The sequence below is a fragment of the Podarcis raffonei genome, chromosome 11 (assembly GCF_027172205.1).
Source record: "Podarcis raffonei isolate rPodRaf1 chromosome 11, rPodRaf1.pri, whole genome shotgun sequence".
Taxonomy (NCBI): Eukaryota; Metazoa; Chordata; class Lepidosauria; order Squamata; family Lacertidae; genus Podarcis; species Podarcis raffonei.
In genome coordinates, this window is record NC_070612.1 from 49,254,746 (window position 1) to 49,266,784 (window position 12,039).

General features: G+C 45.8%; 1 protein-coding gene across 2 annotated transcripts in view; it reads left to right on the forward strand.

Annotated features, from left to right (window-relative positions):
• The first annotated feature begins 4,456 nt into the window (after positions 1 to 4,456).
• The window catches only part of MEGF10 (multiple EGF like domains 10), a 114,066-nt gene continuing 106,483 nt past the window's right edge, over positions 4,457 to 12,039 (forward strand). The window contains exon 1 of one of the 2 annotated variants that reach the window (XM_053407941.1): positions 4,457 to 4,564. The gene's annotated coding sequence lies outside the window, so the exon portion shown is untranslated. The remainder of the gene's footprint in view (positions 4,565 to 12,039) is intronic. The other variant, XM_053407940.1, reaches the window with a different exon arrangement.

A 12,039-nucleotide genomic window follows, 5' to 3' on the forward strand; every position in this document is an offset into this window, starting at 1 on the left:
AAGATTCTCTTCCATGAACACGGTCTTAACAGTGAATCAACAAGTGACTGTGGAGGCCAATTTTGGATCCACATGTCCTTCCACAGTGGGGGCATAGGTTTCTGGGCGGGAGTTGATCATGCCAAGCGTGCCTTCTTCTTAGCATGTTTCTCCCTTTCATTCAAGAGTTTGAGCTTCTTCAAAGCCCGTGACACCTTTGGTAAAAGGCTGTTCCCCAATTGGAGCGCTTGCAGGCCAGTGTTTCCCAATTGTTGGTGTTTATACTACATTTTTTTAAAAAACTGCCTTGAGAGAGTCTTTGAACCTCTTTGTCGACCACCAGCATTTCACTTTCCATTTTTAAGTTCCGAATAGAATAGTTGCTTTGGAAGATGATAATCAGGTATCCAAACAACTTGACCAGTCCAGCGAAGTTGATGTTGAAGAATCATTGCTTTGACACTGGTGATATTTGCTTCTTCCAGTACAGTGGCATTAGTTTGCCTGTCTTTCCAAGTGATGTGTAAAATTTTTCTGAGACACCGTTGATGGAATCTTTCAAGGAGTTGCAGATGGCGTTTAGAAGTGGTCCATGTTTTGCAAGTGGGACGCGGGTGGCGCTGTGGGTAAAACCTCAGTGCCTAGGACTTGCCGATCACATGGTTGGCGGTTTGAATCCCCGCAGCGGGGTGCGCTCCCGTTACTCGGTCCCAGCGCCTGCCAACCTAGCAGTTCGAAAGCACCCCCGGGTGCAAGTAGATAAATAGCGACCGCTTACTAGCGGGAAGGTAAACGGCGTTTCCGTGTGCTGCTCTGGTGCTGGTTCGCTGGAGCAGCTTTGTCACGCTGGCCACGTGACCTGGAAGTGTCTGCGGACAGCGCTGGCTCCCAGCCTCTAGAGTGAGATGAGCGCACAACCCTAGAGTCTGTCAAGACTGGCCCGTACGGGCAGGGGTACCTTTACCTTTACCTTTACTATGTTTTGCAAGCATACAATAAGGTTGGTAGTACATTAGCTTTGTAAACAAGCATTTTGGTTTCCCTGTAAATGTCCTCAAACACTCTGCACTTCAGTTGGGAGAAAGCTGCACTCGCCGAGCTCAGGCGATGCTGGATTTCGGCATCAATGTTCACCCTTGTGGAAAGATAACTATCCAGGTAGGAGAAGTTTATTTATGCATACTTTCCTGGGAGCAAGTCCCACTGTATTGCCAAAAAAATAGAGTCAGAAAAGAACAGTAGTGGAACAAAATGATGCAGAAATAATTAGGTGGTCGAGTATAAAGTATAAGACATTCCTACACAATGGTGTTGAATGTATTAGTTATAAGCAGTGCTTTAATCTGCTGCCTGACCTCCTTTGGCAATCCTTCTAGCTTCTGTAGATGTAATTTGGCTAAAATTGGTGGCCAGGAGTCCGTTGGTGTAAACTTATGTAAGGGCTCCCTCCATTTCCCCCATAACTTGAGCAATGCCTGTTGGAATGGCTGTTCAGTTAGGCAGCTACAGTAGTTTTGATCAGAATAACTTTATAAAATATAACAAGCCTATATTTCAGTATGGTATCCCATTGGCATGAAATCTACCGTGCCAAATCTTATGGATTCAATCTGGCCAAACAGAAAATTCTTATGAAGGATGACTGAGTTATAGCAGTTCAAAAACGTTGCTTTTGTGTTGTTGTTTTTTTGCGTGTGCCCATTTGTGGGGAACCATCCCAAGGGCTGCATTCCCTCATGGGCAGCTTTCTGAGGACCACATGCCAGTAGTGGTCTGGGCAAGGGACAAAAGTGAGTGAAGCAATGGAAGTGATTTTTTAATTTTGCCCACTCCTGCCATGCAAAACCCAGGTGTTTCTGCATTCTCACATCCATCCATCCATCCATCCATCCATCCATTCTCCACCAGGTAAGCAAGAGGCATTATCATAGTTCAAGGACACTGGCAGAAGCACTTGAGGAAGGTGTAATGAGGTTCCTCACCTCTGGTGTAAATTATGTTTAAAACAGAAGAATGCGAGTCTTCTTTTTGCTGGTTTAGTGTAAATCTGTTGTGTAATCCTAAAGTTTCATGGTATCCATTTTAATCGGTGATTAGGCTCAGTGCAGCTTATTCAGCTATGCACATGCGTGTTTCTCTGAGGCAGAGTGATCTGGATGCGTTTGTGAAATAATAATAAAATAATAATTTATTATTTATACCACGCCCATCTGGCTGGGTTTCCTCAGCCACTCTGGGCGGCTCCCAAAAGAAGACAATATGTGCTGCTTCTATATACGTTTGCTTGTAATTTGCTGCAGCGTGCTGCTTTTGATGTGCATTGTGCTCATATTTTCAAAGCCTACTTCTGCCTGTCCTTGTCCATAATTTTTGCTGCTACTGGTGTTGGCTCGCGTACTACAGCTGCTCATATTAGTTTGTTAAGTGGTCTTCCTGTCTTTTCTGTTACGTGGCATTGTCATGATGTGCTACTGCATGTTTGCTCATGTGCCTGGTTGTAAGCAACAAGCTGCTGCCTGGCAGTATATTAATTCACTCATGATGTGCTCTTACCTCTGTTTGCCAGTGTATGACCATATTGTGCTTTCTGTGTTTGGCCTGACACACATTGCTGCCCATGTTTTCTTGTGCTGTGCTAATGCCTATCTTTGCCTATGACATTCTGATGCCTTATTATTATTATTATTATTATTATTATTATTATTATTATGCTCTGTTGACCCATGATGTGCTGCTATCAATGTACTAAAGCCCATGTTTGCTTTTGTGTAGTGTTTGTCCAAGATGTACTGCTGTCCATGTTTTCTCATCGAAAGATCTACCCAAGTTTTCTTGTGATGCCCATTTACCCTTTTTTGCCTATGACATCTTGCTAACAACATTCAGATCTGTTGCCCATGTTTGTGTGTCATGTTGCTTCTTATTATGTGCTATTGATTCTCATGTATATCTACGATGTGCTGCTTCCAGTGCTTGTCTAAGATGTGCTGCTTCCCATGTGGGGCTGACTTTGTGTGTTCTTGCAACAAAATTCACCTCTTGTTGCTGAATTTCCATTGCAAGAGAGTTTTATTAGTAGTCTGCTTTCACTGTTAGTATTGACGGTATTTTAGCAATTTTGGGTGGGCTGCCTAGTTCATCAGTTGCTGGTCTCCCCATTTTATGAACATTTTTATTGAATGGTATTTCTGTATTTTATGATAAGCTGCCTTAAAAAAGCTTCCTCTCAAAGGAGGCATAGAAACTATTTTTGTGTGTGCCCAGGGCCCTGTTGTCTACATGTGCTGCTGTCTGGGATATGATCTTGCCCCTGTTTATCCAAGTTTGGGAGTGACGTGGTACTGTCCATGGTTAGCTTGTGGTCTAAACCACTGAGTCTCTTGAGCTTGCCGATCAGAAGTTCACCGGTTCGAAACCCCTATTGAAGTGTCAAAATGATTGTAAAATGTATAAACTTGACAAGTATAAACAAAAAAACAAAAAAACTTGACAAGTATAAACTATATCAGGAAGAGTGGATTAAATTTAATGATTACTTAGTTAAATATGTTAAGTTAAATTAACTGAAAACAGCTTGCAGATACTTAATTGGCTTAGGATTTTATTTATGTTAAGAGGTGAATTAATATGTTTAATTTCATAATGTGAATATTTAAGGATGTTAAAGTTAAATTTTATAAGAACTGTGATTTGGAAAACCGTTAAAAGGATATGCAGTGAAATTCAACCAAGGGGAAGTGAGGAAGTCACTTAACAATGTTAATAAGTGTAATTTTTAATAAGGCTATGATTTATGTTTGTTTGTCTTATGTGCTCGTTTGTTTATAATGTTGTGAAAACCAATAATTTTTTTGGGGGAAAAAAGACAAGTATGAACAAGAAGAACAAAAAAACTTGACTAGTATAAATAAAAAAATTTAAAGGGGGGGGGGAACTTCTTAGTTTCCCGCCATCGACCTGAGGGAACTTGAGGCAGGAGGGTGTCTCCCCCACTCCCGCCTCCGCCCCGCGCATGCGCAAAGTTGGCCGCGCGTGCTAACAGGCTCCGCCGCGACGGGGCGGGTCGAGAGATTTCGCCTTCGCCTCACGACCTCAGGCGGCGACACCTGTTCCTTAGGCTAAGCTAAGCGCGGCGGCGGCGACATTGGCATTGGTCGTTCTCGCGCTTCTCACTGCCGTGTCCGGGACGGAACTTCCTCGGCCGCCTCAAGTTGGCTGCGGGGCAGCCTCCGCCGCCGGCCACCTGCGCTCAGCCTCGGCCAGGGAGGAGCTGGGAGAGGCGCGAGTTTCCCCCCGGAGGCGCCGGTCGCCGGCTTGGCTCGTTTGTCCCCTCCGGCGCCCCGTCGGTTATCGCAGCCGCCTCAAGAGTCGCTTCACCTCAAGGCGGGCAAAGTTGAGGCTCCGGAGCGGGATTGTCGTCGCTCGGACCGGGCTCGGGAGGAAGCGCCATGGCGCCTCTGGCGAACGGCCTGTAGGGGAGCTGGGCTTTTTGGGGGAAAGGAAAGAAGTCGCTTCGCTCCGTCCGTCGCGGAGGAGCCTGAGGAGACGAGTCCGCCCGGCGCGCCGGCAGCTCCGCTTATAGCAGGTGAGGGACTGGCGAAGGCGGGAAAAGCGCAGGTGCCTCCGCCGCTCGCTTCGCGCCTGTCCGGAGGGGGAATCGCGGTCGCGGGTTGGGAGAAGACCCCACAGAAAGGGGGAATCCTCAACCCCACCCCGCACACGGGTATCGCGTGCGGAACTTTGAGGCCCCACCACTACCCGATCGTCCGAACAGAGCCGCGGACCGACGCGTGGACGCCACAAACACGCATCGGACTGCTGCTGCCGCCGTTCATGCGCACGGGAGCTGTCCGTTGGAGGTCAGGCGACGGGGCGTACACAGGTATTGCGTGCGTAACTTGAAGACGGCGCGCGTGTGTGTGTGGCGTCCACGCGTCGGTCCGGGGCTCCGTTCAGACGATCGGGTCGGGGGGGATGTTGGGAGTGCTGCGGCCGTTCACGCGCACGGGAGCTGTCCGTTGAAGGTCAGGCGACGGGGCGGAATTGGGGTGGGGGGCTAAGGTTCGGGCTAAAACTATGCCGGCCTCCCCTGGCGGTTGGTTGTCTGAATGAGGCTCGTTTGGGCCCGTCGGGAGAAACGCGGTAGGGGAGGTAGCGCTGCTTTGCGCAGGGGCGGACATCGGGGTGTCAAAATTCGGGGCAACCTCCCCCCCCATAACCATGGATGCAAATCTCATTACAAATTTGAGTGTCAAAATTCGGTGCCACACATCCCACATGGTGGGGGGAGGGAGCAGGGGGCAACTTCCTCCCCCCCCCAAAAAACAAAGGAAATAAATAAAAACGCCTAACTGAAAGTAGAAATTGTAGAAGGGCTTTGACAGGTGTTTTTTCTGAGCGCTTAGGGTGGGAAGGAAGTAATTTAAAACTGTTGCTTCCTGGCTGAGTTGGGATTTGAACCCAGATCTCCTAGGTCACAGTCCAACTCTCTTGTAGCCAATATACTGCACTGGCTCTCCCCAGAGACTCTGAGAAATTGTGCATGCATGTTCCTCTGCTGAAAATTTGGGTGTAATGTTCTGGTGTTTGTATTTAAAGTTCTATGACAAAGAAATAAATGTAATAATTGTAAGCACAGTAAAATAATAATAATAATAATAATAATAATAATAATAATAATAGAATTGTTGCTGAGCCATTTCATGCTGGATCCCCCAGGCAGTGCCAGACAGAGGATGGTGACAGGTGGGTGTCTTGCCTCCCTTAAATAAATCTTGGCTGTGCCAATGTCCCTCCCCCCGCCTCTCTTGCTCCGTTCTGAATAATAGTTGTGGGGTCCACCATGGTGCTCAAGGTGTGGTAGGGGTTGCAGGGCCACATGGACAAGCCTCGACCCTTGATGTCCATGTGTCCAAACTCTTTTGGAAGCGGTTATTTTGGTGTGCACCTGTGGAGCTGCTCCACGGGAGAAGGGGCCGCGGTGCGATAAAGGTCTCTCCCTGCTTGGAGGGACTCTGTGCACAGACCTTAGTGTGCAAATAGAACTCCTCCTGTGTTTTGAACACTGAGGAATGCGATTGCGGGGCATAGTGGCGACAGGAAGTGAAGCTTGCCTGCTGGTCCCAGGACCCTCTCCACATGTTTGGATACATGGAGGAGGTCATTTGAACCCCGCCTAGTCAACTGTCGAAAGAGACATGTATGCCGTTGGCACACACAACTTTCACACTAAATGGGACATCCCTGTAGGAACGTCATTGTGGGCAAAATAGTCTTGTGAAATGAACTTTTTTTGGTAAACAAATGGAGCACAGCGGCCTATGTATCTCTTCAAGTAAATCTGATAAATAATAGTTTTGCCTATAAAAGCTAATTCTCTACATTTCCAAGGCGGCACACTTTCTACTGCTGTCAGTGTACTGGGTGCGCTTTGCCCATTTGTCTTTGTTGTTCCACTTTTCCCCGTATCCATTGCGACTTTTCCCTCTATTTAAATGAGCTCCTTCTAACAAAAGGCTTGTTTTGAGAAAGAAAACTCCTTGTCCCCATCTCCTCACCCCTACCTTCCTAAGTTCGTGCAGGAATGTCTTCTACTCAGCATGCACTTTGCGTTTCTTGAGGGGTGGGCTGTCGGTCTGGGTTGTTTTGCTGATAGTTCAGCACTGGGTTTTAAATGCCTGGCTAGCTTAACATCCTATACAGCTGCTGCTTTGCTCTAGAGCTGGAGAGAGAAAACTTTTGACCGTAGCTGTAAAACTTGTTTGTTTTTCTTTCATGTGATCCATATATTTCTTGCTGAGAATGGCCTAAAAGGAATACTTTAATTTGTGGAAGCGTTGGTTTCGTTCCAAACTTTGTTGGCAATGCTTGTGAAATAATTAAAAAGAAGAATTCTCAGAACAAGTGCAGAATACCTTTTCCTGACCTAATTAAGTTCCAGGATGGAAAACAAGGTTATCTAACTACTTTAAGCCCCAGAACCCCTCTCTCTCTATTTTTTAAATTAAACTGTCTATGTATGTTGTAGTCTGGTTCCCTGCATCAAAACGTATCTCTGTCTTTTAACTGAAAGCTGTAAATGCTGCTGCTGGGTTTTGGTTGTTTTATCTAAATTACAGTACTGGGTTTGGTTGTATTTGAAAATATTTTTCCTGGAGCTAGCTTACTTTAAACTGGTTGTCTTATTGTACTTATGCCGCTATTTTGCATAGATGCTAACAACCCACTGGTGTAGTTTATTTGATTTTACAAGTAATGTAGACTTGATCAAACACTACAAAAGCTATCTGAGTTGTCAATGCCATCTATGCTGCATTGAGAATTACAACTCTATCCTTTAGTCTAATAGTGAGCAGCTGATTTCCCAGTGTTGATCCTTATGTAAACCAAAGTGCCAACATCCACACATGAGGGAAATATCAGCAGTCTTGGGGGAACCCCAAACTTTTCAGAAGTACAACAAATATAGGGAAAGCCCACTGGTGGCAGTGGGGAAACCACCCCAAACTGCCCATTGAGGACTGTGTATGCTCAGTGAGCAAGGACTGCCAATTGACTGCAAGGGGCAAGTGCAGAAACTCAGGGAGAGCTAATGGAGTATTCTGGAAAAAGTACATGGTTGGCTGCCTTGAACCCTGAACAGAACACTCCATACTGCAACATTTTGTTGCAGGCTTCATTCTAATAGCAGTGTGTTACAAAGTCAGAAGGTTTTAATTGCCCCAAGCACCACTCCATTGGCAGTATTAACCTTTGTATATGTGGCATGGTGTAGAGTTAGTGCTTAAAAACTATGAGTAATCATATACAAAACCAGGAATTAATGGAATGCTTCCACTGTTTCCATGGCCATTTATAATTGATGCATAATCAATCACATGAGCCAGCGGACTGCATAAAACACAGAGCAGGATGTGTTTTTCTTTCCTAGAGGTCAGGGTGGGAAAATGTCAGTGCCTTTCCCCTCATGGGACTGCTATATTGGAACTCTTGCACATCAAGCAAGAAAGAAGAGTTTGGATTTGATATCCCGCTTTATCACTACCCTAAGGAGTCTCAAAGCGGCTAACATTCTCCTTTCCCTTCCTCCCCCACAACAAACACTCTGTGAGGTGAGTGGGGCTGAGAGACTTCAGAGAAGTGTGACTAGCCCAAGGTCACCCAGCAGCTGCATGTGGAGGAGTAGAGACGTGAACCTGGTTCCCCAGATTGCAAGACTACCACTCTTAACCACTACACCACCCTGACTCTCTGTAATGTTTTCCCATTCTATGCTGTTTTTTGGGGGTGGGTGGGGGTTGTTGTCTCCTGAAGATTGATGAATAACAGAAAAACATGTTTCATAGTCAAGATCTATTCACATGGAGGATTTGCAGCAGGGAATAGATATTTCCTTGTTACTCAGACACATGCTGGGGACAAATGCGGCGGTGGGGGCAGCTGTAGTGAGAAAGCTAAGGTCATTTCTCTGTCCTACTACAAGCCTGCAACACCAACAAGCTTCTTTTGTGCCCCTTTCGCTGCCTGGGGCATGAGGCCTGGGCATCCTGATGGATGGCTGCACACAGTACTTCTAAAAGACTGAAAATGTGCTCCTTTTGTTCAATTGTAGATCTGGGTCAGGGGAAAAGGATCAGGGAGAGGTGTCATACTGTCTGTTTCAGTCTTCCTCTCTGAAGACCAGAAGCCCATTTCATCCAGTATCTTGTTCTCAAACAGAACACAGCCACTATAATTAGTTGCCACTGAGTCCCGTTAGGGGAAAAGGTGAGGTATGTATGAATTAATGAGTGAATGGTAGACTTTTTCTCAATCCATGAATTTTCCCAGCCTGCTTTTAATAAAACTATCCAAGTTGGTGGCTATCATTTCATCCCGTGGCAGTGAATTCCACAGTTTAATGATATAGTATGTGAAGAACTGCCTTCTCTTGTTTGTTCTGAATCTTCTAATATTCAGCTGCATTGGATGACCCTGGGTTGTAGTGTTAGGAGAAAGAGAGTAAAATATCTGTCTACCCACTTTCTCTGCATCACACATACCTTCATCATGTCATCACCCCCCCTTTTTTTGGAAACCAATGGATGGTGATGATGGGAGCCAAGAAGACATTGATCTACCTGGCCTCCCTCTTGCAAGTGCTTTGGTAGGAGATGCAGAGACATTAGCCCTGGTAGGGTGTGATGGTGGAGCTCTTCTCCAGCCTCAAGCATGAAGAATAGGGAGGATTCCAGAGGGTGGGGAGGGTGCTCACCAACTGATAATTGAGGATAAAAGAGGCACAGCAGTCTGAACTTTTATTGAACAAGGTTGGTTGTTAAGTGAAGACCTGTGCAGGTGTTGCACACAATTAGAATTGTATGAGGAGAGAGCAGAGTATGCTAGCTACCCAGGTGCCCCACCACCCTCTATGCATTGGAGGGCAAATGCCTGCAGTGAGGTGCCTGCTGTGCTCGCTGAGGTTTCTGGCATGATTTAGATCTCTCAATTATGCACCTGCAACATGTGGAGAGTGCTGGCATTGGGGCTATGATGCATAGGGTGGCTAATGTGTTCTTGCTCTCTCCCTGATCACAAGAGGAGGAGAATGCCTTCATAGGAGTGAGTTCTGAGAGTATCAAAGAGACAAACAGGTGCCAACATTTTTGTTCATTGAAAGCCTCCATTATGGCTGGCTTTGGGCTGTTATGTTGGGCTCCCCATTGATTTTGGTGGGAGCATTTTAATAGATGCCACTTTTGTTGTTGGCGTGTGAAGTTTGCATAATTTGGGCTAGGACTACTTCTGACTGAGAATAGGATCCCGATCAATTCCCCTGCCATGCCCCTTCATCCCTCTTCTTCTCTTTGCACTAGCACAATAGTCTTAAACCTATTCAGAGTCAGGTCCCACTTTCAACCCAAACACTCATTTGGTGACCCATTTCTTAACCTTCTATATATTGACATGGTGGCAGTGCTCCTGTTGCGATCCAACTTGGATGAAGCTGTGACCCACTAGTGGGCCCCGACCCACTAGTTAAAGACTAGTGCCCTAGCAGACTCCTGACAGTGCAAGGTTCAAGCCAGTCATTGCTTCTCCTCTGTCCAATGGCATGCATCTTTCCACTGATATAGCATTGTGCTCTGTTGGAATAAGGGTTTTATGAGCAATCCTATCCTGCCTGGTGGCTTTAAGATAGGACAGTGCTATTCATTTACAACTGCCTTCACCAACTAGGTGCCCTCCAGATGTTTTGACTGCAACTCCCATCAGTTCCAGTCATCACAAACTCTAGGCTTCTCTGTCTGGCCCTCAGGACTCTCTCCAAGCCATGCTTCCTCCTCAGCCACACCCTTTCCCTCGGTTACAGGTAGGTAGCAATTTGGTCTGCCCGTAGTCGAAACAAAATACAAAAACTCCTTCCAGTAGCACCTTAGAGACCAACTAAGTTTTTTATTGGTATGAGCTTTTGTGTGCATGTGCGCATGCACACGAAAGCTCATACCAATAACAAACTTAGTTGGTTTCTAAGGTGCTACTGGAAGGATTTTTTTTCTTTTCCCCTGGTCACATCTAGACTTCATTGCCTGATAGAGTGGAATGTGTCCTTGGTTGGCTGGATAGAGGATAGCAAGAGCTATGAGAGCAGCCTGCTTTACAAAGGCTTTATCAGTGACTGCTCCCAGACTTTGGCACTCTCTGTAGGGAAGCTAGACAGACTCCCTCCTAGCTGTCCTTCCACAGGTAGGTGAAGAATTTCTTGTTCTAACAGGCTTTTTGGAATTGGACTGCTTTTCATTAAAGGGAGGATCCCATGCGGTTTTTATTGTAATTATCTGTACGTTTTAAACAGATTTTATATGTGCATATAATTTAAATTCTATCACTGTTTAATTGTGTTTTAATGTTTGTTTGTTTTCTATGCTTTTGGTGTTTCTTGCCGGGGTGTAAACAAATATAATAATAAAAAAGTTTACATGTGTTGTTTTGCCCTTTTTTGCCTCTAGCAAAACAATAACAGTCTTCCCTCAAGGGCCAAGGCACTACTCTAGCCTTGTCTCCAGTCTAGCCGACCTTGCTGAGCATAGCTAAGAAACTTTGCAATTTTGATAAAACCAGACTGAGTTTGCATATTATGTGAGCTGAAATGCTCGTAGAAAATGATCTGAAATCCTGTGTCCCACTAAACTTAACTAGATTTATTTGGGGAAGTTGGCTTTGGGAAAGTTGTTCAGATGATGATGTGGTCTTTGGTCTGAAAAAAGTTCCCCACCCTGGAATAGACTTACTGGGTTGTATTCATCATAAAGGTAAAGGTAAAGGGACCCCTGACCATTGGGTCCGGTCGTGGCCGACTCTGGGGTTGCTGCGCTCATCTCACTTTATTGGCCGAGGGAGCCAGCGTACAGCTTCCGGGTCATGTGGCCAGCACTAAGGAAATTGCTCCACCAGCTGATGGAACAACCTCTCCCGCCTCCTTTATGAGTAGATTTGTGGAGGGTGCAGGGAGAAGAGTCCCACTGTGAGAGTGGGCATCATTGTGCTGGTTTCCACTTGTTCAGTGATTTAGTTGCATATGACCCACTGAAATCAATGAGCAAGTATACTGTATTAAGTTTCATAGATCCACTCTGTGTATTACTTAGGTCGATAGCACCCTATATTCTGGTGACACTCATGGGGAAGCTTACATTTGGCTCCATCAGGAGCAGGACCTTTTTTGTAACAGCGCTTATGCGCTGTGTTTTCTTCTGGAAGAGTCCATACAGCTTCCACCATGCTCTTTATGAAGATGCGTGTGAAACCCTTGCTTTTTTAGGTAGCAGCTGAGAATTGTTGATGAACACTGCTATGCCCCATTAACTTAGTACAGTCGTACCTTGGATCCCGAACGCCTTGGCTCCCGAACAAATTGGCTCCTGAATGATCGAAACCCGGAAGTGGCTTCCACGGCTTCCGATTGTCTGCAGAAGCTTCCTGCAGACAACTAGAAGTCGTGCTTTGATTTCTGAACATTTTGGAAGTCGAACGGATTCTGTTTGACTTCCAAGATACGACTATCAATGTTTGTTATGTCAT